Source organism: Aquarana catesbeiana, linkage group LG02, assembly GCF_042186555.1.
Source record: "Aquarana catesbeiana isolate 2022-GZ linkage group LG02, ASM4218655v1, whole genome shotgun sequence".
Classification (NCBI taxonomy): domain Eukaryota; kingdom Metazoa; phylum Chordata; class Amphibia; order Anura; family Ranidae; genus Aquarana; species Aquarana catesbeiana.
Genome location: NC_133325.1, coordinates 642488051 through 642501618, shown reverse-complemented (window position 1 = coordinate 642501618; position 13568 = coordinate 642488051).

The following is a 13568-nucleotide window of genomic DNA, read 5'->3' as shown; positions in this document are numbered from 1 at the left end:
TAAGGGGAACTCCATGCCAAGATAAAAAAAAATGGCGTGGGGTTCCCCCAAAAATCCACACCAGATCCTTATCTGGGCACGCAACCTGGCAGGCCGCAGGAAAAGAAGGGGGGACGAGAGAGCGCTCGCCCCTCCTGAACCGTACCAGGCCACATGCCCTCAACATGGGGAGGATGTCCCCATGTTGATAGGGACAAGGGCCTCATCCCCACAACCCTTGCTCGGTGGTTGTGGGGGTCTGTGGGTGAGGGGCTTATCGGAATCTGGAAGCCCCCTTTAACAAAGGGGACACCCAGATCCCGGCCCCCCCCCCCTATGTGAATTGGTAAGGGGTACATTGTACCCCTACCATTTCCCAAAAAGAAAGTGTCAAAATGTTAAAAAACCACAGGAGACCGCTTGGGACAAGTCCTTTATTAAAAATAAAAAAATTAAAAATAAAAAAGAGATTCCAGCAATGTAATCTAATAAATCAATGCTCCTACTCCAGTGATGTAATCCAATTCTCGATCTCCAGCAATGGATGATCTCCAGCGACTCCAGCGAGGAAAACGCACAGGATCCTGCCTCCACCAGAGGCACCCAGCCAATGACGCAGCGCCAGCTTGACAGCTCTTATGTAGCTGAGGGCAGGGCCACCTGTCACGTGACCTCATCCCTTTCTGACAAGGGGAAACGCCGGGGTTTCCCACGGGTGACCCTGCCCCCCTCTGATGCAAGGCAGGATTCCCGTTGCATTTTTTAAAACCATTTTTAAAACTGGATAGCGGATAGATTTAGGGACTTTTATTTTTTTAATTATTTTTACTGGTAATGGCGGTGATCTGTGACTTTTAGCAGGACTGCGACATTGCGGCAGACAAATCTGACCCAAATGACACTTTTTGGGGGCCAGTGACATTATTACAATGATCAGTGCTATAGAAATGCACTGATCAATGTAAAATTTACACTGGCAGGGAAGGGGTTAACTCTGGGGGGTTATCAAGGAGGTAAGGGTGTTCCCCGGGTGTGTTCCAACTGTAGGGGGGATGGGCTACCAGGGACATGACAGAGATCGCTGTTCCCTATTACTGGGAACAGAAGATCTCTGATATGTCATTAGGCAGAACGGGGAATCGCCTTGTTTACATAGGCAGTTCCCTGTTCTGCCTCTGTACACAGTGATCACGGGTCGCCGGCGGACATTGAGTGCAGGAGAGCCAACCTGCCGCAGTAAATGTACTTGAGCAGGTCAGCAAGTAGACCAAAAAAAAACTATATTAGAAACAAAGAAAAAGCAGCAAAGGGGTTTTGCCCAAGCAGCTAGCAAACAGAATTAAAGTACAGTTCTGTACATTAACTTTCCCTAATCTCTCTCTATGTGGTTTTTCAGCTTCCAGTACACAGGCATTTGGTCTGCTCTGTACCCCCTCCACATTTAATAGTGAAGGGGCTGACTTGTCCAAAAATCCCCCTTATTGGGCCATATAAACCTTATTGGGCCATAGTTTAAAGACCATGCAGAACATTATGGTTAAAAATTTTCTCTGTGTGAACCTGCAAATCTTCAACCCTCTGGATTCACCTAGTTGTGAAAAAGTAACATTTTTTATATATCAATATGATACAGTTAGCCAAGTTCCAAGTACTATCAGGGTTACCAGATCCTTGCACATGTATTCCACATCTTCTGCTAAATTTCGTTTTACTGATCGAGCCAAATATTACATTGTATGGCCAATGTATTTGGAAGAAAAGAGCCTTATAAATATCTGTTAGCCAATCCTTAGCTAAAGGCAGCTTACATTAGGTTGTTCTTGTACCTCTGACCTTTACAGTAACTTGTTTATTCTGTTTAATAGGAACATTCCTCCAACTTTCCCATTATTGTTTGAGTTCTGAAATAATAAAACAGCTATTCCATATCATATTTCTGGTCTTTGGCTGTTTCCCTAAATTTAGAAGAGAACATTGTTAAAGGATATACATTACATTTTGTGGTAACAGCAATTTTTGTGGATGAACAAACATAGCCCAGCTCTGGGGATGTGTTTCTTTTAGATTTGAATAATGTGGAGAAGAATAAGAACTTCTGCCAGGTTTTATTGTTGTCTCTGACTACTATGGGTACAATTCCCTTCACTTTCTGTCCTATCCCTGGGAAAAAAAGAGGATTGGATACAAGGGACGAAAGGTACAAACTGGTATGAAAATTTTGACATTTTAGCCTAGTAAACACAGGCCGAATGGTGGGTGACATCGGCTGGTTCAATAAAAACTCGACAACATTCGGCCCGTGTGTATGGTAGCTGGTCCAACAAAACCGGCTTCTGTTGGATGAGCATGCTGGAAAACCAGCCGCTGACCGGCTCCTGATTAGCACTCTCAGCCATTGGCTTAGAGTTTATAGTTTGATCCATTCCTAGTCACCCTAAAGTGGTCATAGACCTTTGACATGAAATATGAACAAAGAATATCCCTCTATAGCAGTGAATCTCAACTCCTGTCCTCAGAACCCACTAACAGGCCAGATTTTAAGTGTAGCGCTGGTAGATTTTTAATCTACCGCTGATAGATAAATCTTGTGGGTTACTTGTTAGGTGAAGTTAGATTTGCCTCTGTTCCAGCTTGGCTGAGTTGCGTGTAGTTCCACATTGTGCCGGTGGGTGTCGTTGTCACCATGGGCTGGTGTTGGAAAGGCAACGTGTTGAAGCGTATGAGTGCTCCTCTGTCCCGGAGACAACTCGGTGGAACTGGTCCTCTGAGTTGCATAGGACAGACGCCATGTTTAGGGGTTCGTTTTCAGCCACCTGCTGGCCCTCCTGGCCGACAGGTATGCGTTAAGAGTACCACCTCGTGGTCCTCCGTTCCGGAGGCCCGCGTCGCTGCGGCGTGTAGGTGGGCCCAGAGGCCTGTCTGGGGCCTGCCACGGCAGCGGAGGAATGGTCCTGAGCTGTCTATCCTGAGTGAAGAAGCTGGACAACCGAGGAGATCCCAGGGGAGGACCCATCATGGAAGGATCATGCAGAGTGCTGGTCTGGAGAGGGGCCTGGTGACTCGGTTGGAGGACGTATCCTGAAGTAATCTTACTGCATAGTACTGCCGGGTTGGCTTAAAGGCTCAAGTACTGTGTCTGACATTCATCGCAAACCAATACATCCTGTGGCAGAGGATCATACGGGTTTTATTCCAAACAAGTCTGTGGCAGAGACTTTTGTTCGTGCTACGTACTAGCTGCTAGACAAGTGAGAGAGGCCTATTCAGGTGGGCAAAGATTGAATCCCACAAGGGGAGTGCATTCAACTACAAGTGCTCAATTCCAAAGAATGTTCTAAAGAATACTAAGGAAAGGTATTTGAGCTTTCCTGCAACTTTCCTTCTGCCTCTTTCCTGCTACTTCCTTTATTACTGGTTCATTAAAGCATTGGAAAATATACTCAAGTGTTTGGTGCTTATATCGTCCAGAGGTAAACTCAACGGGACCCTAGACCCGGTGTCGGTTAAACAGAGGTATCGAGAGTGAAGGTAACAGCCCACTTTAAACCAGCAGCTCCACCGAGAGTTAGTGCTACATAAGTATTACCCTGGGGAGATGCAGACTAGAATACTGCAATCACTGAGCAGCAAATTATATCACCTGTGATGTATTTCAGTTATCTTGCAAACCTGGCCTGTTAGTGGGTCCTGAGGACAGGAGTTGAGAACCACTGCTCTATAGTGTGTACTTGTCTCAACCCAGAGCACTAAGTATCATTTTTGTCTTCTGCCCCATTCCTCTGCTATCTGCATTAATTACTTCTGTCAAATTTTCCTGACACCAAGATGTAAAAGGGTGACAGAGGAGGGAGCGCCAGCACACAGGCTGTGATTGACAGCCTCAGCTCAGTTCCTGTGTGGTGTGAATGAGATGTGTCCCTTCCCTCTAATCAGCTTTCACTGAGCTCTGCAGAATGTAACTTCAGCTCCCACCCCCTGCTTTCTGAAAATGTCAGACAAGCTGCATGAATATGCAATTTGACTGTAGAGAAGACATTTTTGCAGATAAACAGGTACAACTTATGTAGGAGGATTTGTTTCAATAATGGTATACAACCACTTTAACTTCTATAAAGCAGCTTGGTCAGCTGATAAGTGTGGTGGGAAATTTAAATAAAGGGGTGTGGAAAAGAGGATTTTTTTATACTGAAAACCAGTTACATGTATAATATACTATAGTAATAGTGACCCTTCAAATTGGACTTTCCTGACAGACTCCATGGCAGCACGTGTGGGTTAGCCCCGCCTCCATAACTACCCAATAGGACCCCTCTCCCATAAATCTTTGCTCTAGGCTGCTATCCATGTTCCTTTTTTGTCCTCCTCCGTAGGACCAGGTGTTGGTTCTCCTACCTGAAGATGACTTCCCTACGATCGAATCAGCCGAGTGCCAAGTTATGTTCTTCCGATAGGCCTTGACTGTTAAGCAGGGTATGGAGTGTACAGCAGAGTAGCGCTGATGGATTGTAACATGGTCATATAAGTGCGCACGGCCTGTTTGCCTATTGCTATTAGGCGGCCATTATCTGCCATAAGTCCAGTCTGTGTGGCAGCTCCCTCGGCTCAGGTGATCGTAGGTGGAGTGATGAGTCTTTATATATGCATGGCAGCAGTGTTTGTTTGTTGTTTGTACCTTATTTTTATTTGTTTCTAAACTTGCTGGTGTCCTATGCCTGGCGCTGACGCTTTTTTTCTCTTACTTCCAGGTACCGGTGGGCGGTCTGCGCGTGCGCGGACCCGAATCGATGATGAGTCTTGGTTCACGCATGCGCGCGAGCGTCTCACGTCGGACATTGTCGATGACATCACGGGCGGCACTTTTTAAATGCTGTAGAAGCCTACAGAGCCCCGGGAATGATCATGGGCTCTACGGCGGCTTCCCGGGGCTACTATCTTGGTGATTCTAGGTAAGAGCAAGCGCTAGTGTTTGGGGGTATTTTCCTTGTCAGGCGGCTGATGTTTAATTTATCCCTGCAGTTTCCTATTCTGACATGGATGGATGGATGGATTCCTCACTGCCCCCTAGTGGCCAGCCCGCTTGTAGCAGGTATGTTGGTAGTTTATGTTTTTTCTGCATATTCAAGGAAGAGAGTAGAGCATAGGGCACTAGCTGATATCTGTCTATCTCTTTCTGTTTCTTCCTCACAGCCCTTTTAGGTCTGATCCACAGCGTAGTTCCCATAGAGGAAGTGGATCCTCAAAATCACACCATCGGCAATCTTCCTCAAGGTCTAGCCATCGTAGTTCTCCTTCCAGATCTGAACAGCGCAGTAAAGATCTTCCTCACCCCCCCCTCATCTCATTCTAGCAAGAGACCAGAAAAATCATGCTGGGGTGTAGGATGCCTGTTCCAGTAGACAAATCTTTCTGTGATCTCTGCTTTTCTAAAACTGCAGATGAGAGGGATAGTACAGACCAGCGCCTGGAATCTATGGTGAGGCGGGTTGTGAGAGAATCTATACAGGAAAGAGAGGCTCAACAGCCCCGTGTTTCCCCATCAGACCCATTATGCCCTCCAGTGGGAGAAGGTTTAGTCAACGAGACATGGAAATCTTCCTAGCCAAGTCGCCACTCCGCTCCTATCTCAGACGGTGAATTAGATCCAGAAGATCCAGGAATGGGTTTTGAATATGTTTTAGTTCCTTCTTTGGTGAAAGCAGTAAGAGAGGCTCTGAAGTGGGAAGACCCTGTTACTTCTCCCCCAAAACAGAGAAAAATTTTCAAGCAGCTCAATAAGGAGCGCCAATATTTTCCTTTTCTCTCTGAGCTGGGTGACATTATATCTGATGAATGGAGTAAGATGGACAAAAAGAGTTCCATGCAATCAAAAGTCTTAAAACTGTATCCGTTTAAAGAAGAGGAAGTAAAACACCTTGAGTCAGCTCCTTTGGTGGACGCAGCACTTTTGAGGCTAGTAAGATATGTAACTCTTCCCTTAGAAGATACTGTATCTTTTAAAGATCCTTTGGAAAGACGGATTGATTCGGATTTAAAAAGGATTTACCTGACAACAGGAATGGCATGCAAGCCAGTACTTGTGATAGCCGCAGTATCCAAAGCCATGGAATCTTGGTCTGACAATGTTGATGAGTTCCTAAGAGGTATCTCCAGTGAAACGGCTAAAGATTCTACTATCCAGGAGATCAGGATGACGTCTGCCTTCCTTGGGGAGGCTTCTATTGATGTCATCCGCCTGATGTTCCGGGTTATGTTGGCAGCTGTTTCAGCAAGTCGTGGCTTATGGCTCCGTCCATGTTTGGCGGATCCGGCTTCCAAAGCTTGGTGCTGAATTCCCTTTGAGGGAACGTCTCTATTTGTCAACAAGCTTGATATTGCCATAACCCGAGCCACAGGTGGTAAATCTGGTTTCCTCCCTCAAGACCGACGCCTACAGAATCGGAAACGCTAATTTCCAAGAAGACAAAATTCTTACCGCGATAGGGAAGCGCGCAGTTACAGACCTGGTTGCGAGTTTTCAAGGTCCTGGAAATCTAGACAATCCTCTTTAAAAAAACAACACAAAAGGTGGTTCCTCCGGCAACTAGGATTCAACTAAGTACTTTTGAGATTGGGCCCGCTCAGGCATGCCAGGTGGGAGCTTGTCTTTTCCGCTTCAGGTATGTCTGGGCGGCCTCAGTCCGGGATTACTGGACCGTCAAGAGGGTCTCCTCCAGTCACACGTGGGTCTTCAACAACACCCCTAGACTCAGATTAATTCCTACAACTCTTCCAGGTTCAGAAGAGAAAAAGCAGGTCCTGTTAACTTATGTGAATTGTTTATTGGATCAAGGCGCAGCCATCCCTGTTGCAGAAGACAAATGTGGCAAAGGCATGTATTCTCCTCTGTTCATGATACAAAAGAAAAACGGCACATGGAGACCAGTCATAGACTTAACCCGTCTCAATTTCTTTATCCGGAAGGAAAAATTCAAAATGGAATCTTTACTTACAATTTAACAGTCAGTACATCTAGGAGACTGGTTGATTTCAATCGATCTAAAAGATGCCTACTTCCACGTGCCGGTGGCAATGAATTTCCAACAATTCCTACTCTTTGCGGTAGGCAATCAGCATCTGCAATTCACGTGTCTCCCCTTCGGTCTAACAACGTCACCTCGGGTCTTTTCCAAGGTCCTTTTGTCTGTTGTGGCTCTTCTGGACGACCTACTTCTCCTAGCTCAGAACAAATACTTTTAGAGCACAGGAGCTTAGTCATTTCCACCCTGCAAGAATTTGGGTGGCTCCTGAATTTAGAGAAGAGCCATCTAGAGCCAACACAATCCCTTGTGTTTCTAGGGGCTCACTTCAATACGGTGGAAGGCACTATTTCCCTTCCAGAAGAGAAGATTGGAGTGATTTGAGACAGAATACACACAGCCCTCGCGTCATCTCACCTCTCCGCTCTCCAATGCCTGAAAGTAATTGGCACAATGACAGCCACCATTCCTATGGTGAAGTGGACTCAACGGCATACATGGGTTCCTTCAACAATAGGATTCCTCCAGCCAAAGTCAGCGCATATGCATTACTCCAACCATGAGTGTGTCCTTCCTTTGGTGGCTTCAAGGGGAAAATCTGCGCAAGTGCCATTCAATCATTCCCATCTCATGGGTCACGATAACATCAGATGCCAGCAATCAGGCCTGGGGCGCTTACTGTCTTTCGGAAGTGGCTCAGGGCAGATGGAATTCCCCTTCTCGGGGGATCGTCTCCAACATACTGGAGCTGAGGGCCGTCTTTCAGGCACTCCTGTCATTTCTAATTATGAATTTGTCAGTAATGCTCAGGTTGGACAATACAACTGCAGTAGCGTATGTAAGGAAACAGGGCAGAACTCACAGCCAGTCCCTGATACAGGAAGTGGAGCCAATAATGAGCTGGGCTCAGAAGAATTTGGCCAACATCTCTGCAGTTTACATTCCAGGGATTCAGAATGTACAGGCGGACTTCCTTTCTCGTGTTCAAATGAACAACGAGTGGTCTCTTCACAGAGAGGTGTTCGAGTGGCTTCTGACCTGGGAGTGTCTCCAGAGGTCAATCTTTTTGCTTCCCCATGCAATCACAAAATGCCCAAATACTATTCGAGGTTCAGAGACCCTCAGGCGTATGGGATAGATGCTCTCACGGATCAGTGGAGGTTTCAAAAAGCCTCTGTCTTCCCTCCGGTACCGGTGATTCTCCAATTTCTCCGGAGGCTCAGAACAGTGATTCCTTTTTGGCCCAAGAGGCCTTGGTTCCCTCTTTTGACACTCCTCAGTTATCAAGATCCAGTTCCCCTACCTTTCAGGCCGGATCGACTGTCTCAAGGCACAACTTTACACCCGTGTCCATCTTGCCTACACCTCAGGGTTTGGTTCTTGAGAGGGGAAGGCTGGAAGTTCTAGGTTGCCCTGAAGAATCTATTCCAACCTTTTTTAGTGCCAGAAGAAAGAGTACCAATAGGGTATATGAACGTGTATGGTCCAGATTTGCAGATCACATGTCTTCCAGTCTGAATCCTTGTAACACCCCAGCAGTTCAAGACATCCTTAGTTTTCTACAATCAGGGCTTGACATGTCTTTAGCAGTCAGCTCACTGAGAGTGCAAGTATCAACTATCAGCCTTCACAGGAGTTTCATGGCCAAATCATTTTCTGGTCCGTCAGTTCTACAAAGGAGCCATCAGGCTTAGGCCTCAGAGGAAACCTAGGTTCCCCAAATGGGACCTCCCTCTTGTTTTGCATTTTCTCTCCATTCTCGGATCAGATCCTGACAATCCTCTGTCAAAAAGAGATCTTACACTCAAGACTACTTTTCTGGTAGCTGTGAGGTCAGCCAAAAGAGTGTCCGAAATTAGAAATTTAGGTTCAAAAGAACTTTTCCTGACCTTTTTTCCAGACAGAGCAGTGCTAATTCCAATGTTAGGGTCAAACCCTAAAGTGACCTCAGTCTTCCATGAAAACCAGGAGATTGTGATTCCTACTTTTAGGTCGACAGATAATCAGGATATTCATCCTCTTGACGTAGGCCATACTCTGAAACAATACTTAGAAGTCATGGCTCCGTTCAGACAATCAGAATTTCTCTTTGTCCTTATTTCTCTTTGTCCTTCTCCATGGTAAAAACAAAGGAATGCGGGCTTCGGTCAGAGCATAGGCTCTTCTTGGATTGTGCAGACCATTCAAAGGGCATACAAAGCAAAGGGCTTGGCTCTTCCTGAGGCAGTGACAGCTCATTCGACTCGGAGTATCTCGACCTCTTGGGCAGCTTCTTGGCATGTCGCTCCTGAAATCATCTGTAAAGCGGCCTCTTGGTCTTCTATCAACACTTTTGTGTCGCACTACTGTGTTGAACCAGCTGCTTTGTCATCCATTAATTTTGGTTTACAAGTATTGTCGGTTGACAATGTTAAATAAAATTTGGTTTCTTTGCTCAACATTTTGCCCACCCGGGTGTGTATGGTGAGTTAATTCCCACATGTGCTGCCATGGAGTCTGTCATGAAAATGGAAAATTTATATCAAATACTTACCGTAATTTTCCTTTCCTGATAGACTCCATGGCAGCAGGAGTTCCCTCCCAAATGTCTGGAGTAGGCTAGTTACGGAACATGGATAGCAGCCTATAGCAAAGATTTATGGGAGAGGGGTCCTATTGTAGTTATGGAGGCGGGGCTAACCCACATGTGCTGCCATGGAGTCTATCAGGAAAGGAAAATTACGGTAAGTATTTGATATAAATTTTCCATTTTTCAGTAACGTTAACTACATTCACACCTGAGCAATTTGAATTGCGTTCCAGAAGTGTGTCAACGCTTGACACCAAATTTCCATGTTATTCTATTGCACCCATTCATATCTGAGTACAGGAGCTTCCGTGAGGTACATTCATGTATGTTTTGGCCCCCCAAGACTTCAACTGAGACACCTACAATATGCACATAAATTGTATTTTGCTTGTATCTCCTCCTAGTAACTAGCTTTTCAAAAACACTCAAGTCTGCAAACACCTGGAAAACAAGCAAAAAAAAAAATGCAGATAAAAACACCAAAAACATTCAAAATAATATGAAAAGGCTCATAGTCAAGCATTAATCCAGACTGTAAACTTTTTTTATAAAAGCTGTAAAAATTCTTCAGCTCTGCTAAGTGACTTTCCCTAGGATGAGATGGCGTCAGCAGTCTACTGCAGGCTGGGGGAAGCATTACCTCCTCAGTGATTATACTGCAAAATTTTACCTTTGTAGCAAATCGCACGACAGACAAGAAGCTGGAGCAGTTGCTGATCTGTGTCAGGTATTTATGAACACAGCCAAACTCTGCACAGACGCCAGGCTTTATATGATTGTGTCATCTCTCAACCAGCATCCCAGTCCAAGAAGTAGATACTGATCCTGCATGACGCCTGGACAAAGATGGCACCATCCTTATGCAGAGAAAAGCAGATGAAGGCATTTTTTCTTCCTTTCTTCTTCTCTGCAAAGGAAAGGCATAATGTGCTAGTATGCATGTGCATACTAGCACATTATGTGACAATTACCTGCAAACGAAGCCTGTGCTGTTCCTGCTGCAGGCCACATCCATGTTTGCCCATCTTCTTTCCGGGGCCACGGACCCTGGCTGTGTGACTGGCTGGAGCCGCGTGATGTCATTCCCACGCAGGCCGGTCACGGCCCTCGCTCCTGAAGAAACAATATGGGCAGCCATTCCTTCCAATGACATCATCGGTGGAGTATACAGTAAGTCTCTCCTAAATGGCGCACATTTAGCAGATATTTACAGTACCTATAGGAAAGCCTTATTCTAGACTTACCTATAGGTATAAATGTTACAGAGAGGTTTACAACCTCTTTAAGTACTGTGCTCTCTGGGGGAGAAAATATTATCTATAAGTGTTACAATTACACAAATTTTTGCATTTGTGCATGTAACTTGAAAAATACAGTATATTGGATATTAGGTCCTTCTTCAGCTGTATATTTGTAGTTTTTGGTATTTACTCAATGTTATCAGAGTTCTCCAGTTGCTCTGTACATAATACTTATGGTAATGCTTTTTTATCTTTCTTTTTATGTTCCAGACCTTTTTTTCAGAAGCAGGGGAACTGCCATTCAATTTGCCTTATCAGTAACACAAATACATTTATGTGATCCTTTAAAGGTTAGACCATAAATCCAGACTCCGAAACATGAATATTGCTGGGCTAGTCAGACTAAAGTGCATTATCCTGATTCTGCACCAGTCCCCTTTCTATTGCATATCTCCAATTATAATACAGTCCTCTGGAGCCTCTTTAGATATAGGGAAGATTTACTAAAACTGCAGCACTCAGAATCTGGTGGTGCTGTATATAGTAACCAAGTAGCTTCTAACTTTAGCTTGTTCTAATTGAGCTTTGACAATAAAAACTGAAAGCTGGTTGGTTACTATGCAGAGCTGTACCAGATTTCGCATGCTCCAGTTTTAGTAAATCTCCCCCATTGCCCCTGTAGGCCTGACTCTCCAGTTTTTCTAAATTTGTGCAATGTGCCAAAAGGCACCTAAAGGCAAATCGATATCCTGCTGAACCGGACGAATTTTGATGCATCTATGGGCAAGCTGGTCGTAGTGAAGTCGATGCAGTGGAGTCCTTAAGAGATATAAAAAAACTGATAAGTAATTTAGCATGGAACTGCAGGTAAAACTTGTTTTTTAAACAATGTATGTGTTTTATGTCTATTTTTGGGGTGGTTTTGATGTTGGTGTTCTTATAATACAGTAGAGATTTCCGGTAGAAGGGGGCGAGGCAGGGGTGCCCTTTGTTGCCCCCGCTCTTTGCCCTCGCAATCGAACCTCTGGCAGTAGCCCTTAGGTCGTCCCCTGAGATAAGAGGATTTAGAAGGGGAGTAGTAGAAGAAAAAGTGGCACTATATGCGGACGACCTTTTACTATTTTTAGGAGATACACAGACCTCCCTGTTGAGGGTAATGGAAATAATTACAAACTTCCGGACTCATTATAAATTGAGAAAAATCTGCATTGTTACCAGTAGATCCCCTAGAAAGCTCCCTCCCTGAGGAGGTTGCCCAGATTCAAATAGTGCACAAAATGAAATATCTGGGGATAAATGACACAAGAGACCCTAAACAGTATATCACAAGTAATATTGCCCCGCTCCTAGTTAAATTTAGGGGGAAAATTAAATAATGGATGTGTCTCCTATTATCGATAGCAGGTCGATGCAATCTAATTAAAATGCTATGGATGCCACGCCTCTTGTATGCATTACATAATTCCCCAGTGTGGGTATATAAAAAGTGATTCCAAAAGATAGACGTTACTTTTAGAGAATCAATCTGGAAGGGTGGTGCGGCAAGAATTTTCTTGCGTATCCTACAATTGCAAAAACAGGAAGGAGGGGTTGCACTTCCACACCCTCAGAGCTATTTCTTGGCGGCACAACTACAGTATATGGTGGGGTGTAATAGGTCAGAAGGGGGAAATGCAGGGAGGGAAATGTTGCTACAAAACACTCCACATAGATCAATGGTGGAAGCCATGGAGGCAGGTTACTTTCCCTCTAGGCTCCCAACATTAAGTTTGATGGTAAGAGTATGGGATACAGCGAAAATATTGCTGGGGTACAGAAGATTTACAGAGCACACCCCACTCTGGGAGAACAGAAACCTGGGAGAAGTCCAGAAGATGGGGACAATTAAGGAATGGCAAAGGTGTGGAATAAATTTCATTAACCAGCTATACAAAGATGGTACTCTGAAATCTTTTCCAGGCACTGAGAGAACAATATGCTATACCGAATACGTCCTTCTTTAGGTACTTACAGGTTAGGCATGCTTTGGGAGAACAGTTTAGAGAGAGGACACCTGAATGGAGCAAGAATCCATAACTCCTGAAAGTAATTAATGCAACAACTTTAAAAAGCCTAATTTCGAGTCTATACCCGCATATATATATAAGGGGAGTTTGGAGGGGATAGAGGACCTACCAAGTAGGAGGAGATGGGAACAAGATGTAGGAACCATAACTGAAGCGCAGTGGAGCGGAATCCTGGAACTGGGCCCATTGGTCTCACTCTCCCCCTCCCAGAGAATGTCACATCTGTTCTTGTTTTATAGAGCTTATTACACACCGCAAAAGCTTTTTCTGTTTGGCCGTACATCAGACGCCAGTTGCCCCAGGTGCAGGGAAATAGAAGAGGACTTAATCCACATGTTTTGGAGCCCGAAGCTATTCTGGACTGTATGTACTGGAAGGAGGTATCTGGATTTATAGGTCGGGTATTACCAGGACATTTTGATGATAGGCAACTCCTATCCTCAGATTGATTAGTGGTTCCAAATTAATAACTACTGCAGTAGGGAACAGACACAAAAGATACGCTCAGCATCTTTCCAAATAACTGTTCTGCTTTATTATCACGCAATTGAAGGTTTTTATACACATGACTACGTAGGTATCACATTAATATTACAATTGTACGTTTATGGTAACAAGGGACGTTACATAGGCAGGCTAATTCTAATCAGGACTCGAAAGAATGTAAACATGTACTGAAAACATTATTAGTGCCGTG